Here is a 3003-nt window from a genome sequence, read left to right on the forward strand (position 1 = left end):
CAGTCTACCCAGATTGGGTTCCCTTTGCAAAACATCCCCCTTCCTGGAGATGATGAGGCCATGGAAGCCCCGGCCAGGGCCTGACCTGGCAGGCACACACCTGGCCGGTGGCTCTGAGGTCCCCGGGGACCAAGTCCCCTGCAAGGGCAGGCTGCCCGAGGCCACACCTGCCCACCTTCCCTACTCCAGGCCACCAGCTGGTGTCAGATTGGGCCACAGGGAGAAAACAGGCCTAGGAGGGAATGGAAGGCTGGTGGGGAGGCTGTCACCCAGACGCCTTCTCCCCAGAGGTCTCCAGGGGGAGCCTGGCTCAACTGGGGGGCAGTGGTTTACTTTTCCCTTTTTTCTTCCTTTCTTTTGTCCTCTTGGCTGCCCACAGCCAGAAAGCCAGGACCACCCGAACTGGACAGGGAGCAGGGAGGGAGGAGTGGTCGCACGGAGCGTACCTGATTCAACAGGAAATCAGTTGTTTTCTAAAACAGCCCCTACCAGAGCCTCCTGAACTCTGTGGGTACCACATGCTGCTGTGAGCATCTGCCCAGACAGTGACCCACCACGGCCCGGGAGTCTGTGGAAGGAGTTTTGTAAAGGAAAAAAATACACACACACAAAAACGTTTTTTTCAATGTAGCAAAATCAAACTTAAAAAAAAAGAAGAAGAAGAAAAGAAGATGCCGACAGTGCGGAGTCTAGCCTTTTGTAACCTTCATATTGCACATTAGGACTACAAGCCATTGCTAGCTCATTTTGAATTTTAACGTGTAATTTTTGTTTTATTTTCTTTCTGTGGGGAAAACAATGCTTGATCCACCAATGCTCTTTTTAATGTTTTATAACTATGTATGTGTATATATATAAATATAAAATAATATGTATGCACATATGTGTGTGTATATATCTATATGTATATACATATATAGATATATAGAGATATATAGAGAGGTTTTGAGACAAAAAAAAATGCAGAACGTGAAACCCGAACTGAACAGCGTGTGCTCTGATTACTTGAATCTGGTCTCCTCGGCACCTGGTTATTAAGAACTGAATATTTTTCCACTTGAATTTAGTGCTATTAGAAATTTAATATATGTGTTTTATTTATTTGATTTTTTTTTTTTTTTTGCATGACTGATGCAAGGTTTGACATTTTCACTCAATAAAAACTGGAAAAAAAATCTATCAAGTTATCTTTTATTTTTAAAATCGCCCCCAAGCCGCTGGCCATGACTCAGCTACACCGGTGGGGTGAGGGGAGGAAGAGTTGGGTGCCATTCGACCCTGGCAGGAAAAGAGGGGGAACAGACCAGTTTTGTCCCTGGGCTGCTGGGGACAGAGGTAGGGGCCTCAATCCTGGCCTGGCCAGAAGGGTGGCCTCCTCCCCAGTCCTGCCTGAAGCCCCCACTTGGGGCTCAGGAGCCACCTTTAGGCAGAGCCATCTGACACCAAGGCCTGGGACGTTGGACAAAGGCTCTGCAGCCTCCCAGGACCCCCCACCCCAGCCAACCCTCTCCTCTCCTGCTGGGCTGCTGGGCCGGCGTTGGCAGGGCCACCCTCCTGCCTCCTCCCTCGGCTCCTTCCTCCTTCCTGCAGGGACCTGCCCGGGCTGGGAACGGCGCGTACCCGGATCCAATCCGGATGCTGGCGCGGCTCCTGCCTGGAGCACAGGGTGGCAGAGCCAGAGGGGGCCGATAATTCCTGGGTCTGTAGCCACCAGCCCAGAGCCTGAGCTGCCAGCCCTGGTGGCACCATGGTTGGCTCCCTTGGAAGCACGGAGGCCAAGAGTGTCCACCAGGCCTAGCCTGGAGTGCAAGCCTCCCAGGCATTGTAGGAGTTTGCCCTGACACTTCCAACTGATGGCCGGCTTCTCGTGACACCACATCATGGGAAGGACCTTGGCAGCCCTGCTCTGAGCCAGACTCCAGGTGGCCGGGGCTTCCTGGAACCTTGGGGAGGGGATGTGCGCGGGATCTGCCACATTCTTCCATGCTGAGGAGTCTTACTGGCTCATCACACCCCAGCCATGGGATGTCACAAGCACTTGCCCGACGAGGAAACAGGCAGACATGGGGGCTGGAAAGGTTCGGTCACCGCAGCACGCTTCTCCCTCACTGAGCCTGGCACCAGCCGGCCAGGCACCAGGGACCGGGGGCGGCAGGGGAGCGGCCTCAGCCCACAGCACCCAGGTCCGTGTCATTTTCCACCGCAGAAGTGCGTCTCCAGCCCAGCCGCGGCGCGCGGGCACTCCCTTTCTTCTTTCCTCCTGGAACGCAGCCCACAGGCTATTTACATAAATATGTTTGAAACAGACATGAAAATATATACTTTTTTCTGTCTTATTAAAATGTTCAAGTTGGAACTCGCTTATTGTTTGTGGATATCTTGATTCTGTTAAATAAAACAGTGACTAATTTATGGGATAAAACACAAGTTCAACAAATTAAAACCATTATTGGAGCTTCCCAGGCCCTGGTGGGCCTCCCGTGGGGCCTGAAGCGAGGCAGGGAGCCAAGCCCTGAACAGCCGGTGGGTGGGTGGTGTGGCCACAAGGCTCCCTCTAGGCACCGGCACAGTGGGCAGCTCTCTGGGGCAGCACCGACTCCTGGGGCCCAGGGGAGGGAGGATGGGGACTCAGGGCGGTTTGCCGACCTTGGCCAGACCCCAAAACTGCCCCCTGGTCTTCTGGGCCTGGATGGACCTCAGAAGGCCTCACCCAGGGCTGATCCAACCTCACAACAAGTAGGGCCCTGAGTCCAGCCCAAGGAAGGGGCACGGGGACTCAGGAATCTCTCAGAGGCATCTCAGGGCCTCAGGACGGAGTACTCAGGCCAGCCTGTGGTGCCACATCCCAGGTCCCGCCCCAGAGGGTGGAGAGAAGCTCATACCCCCACTAGGCATGTGCCCACTCTTGAGACCGCCCCCAAGAGCTGGGAGGGGGCCTGTGGCTGCGGGTCGGGATGGGCCCAGGTCCCACGGCACTCCCTGTGGCTTGTTGGACTCAGTAGG

Source organism: Mandrillus leucophaeus, unplaced genomic scaffold (genome assembly GCF_000951045.1).
Source record: "Mandrillus leucophaeus isolate KB7577 unplaced genomic scaffold, Mleu.le_1.0 Scaffold52, whole genome shotgun sequence".
NCBI classification, from domain to species: Eukaryota; Metazoa; Chordata; class Mammalia; order Primates; family Cercopithecidae; genus Mandrillus; species Mandrillus leucophaeus.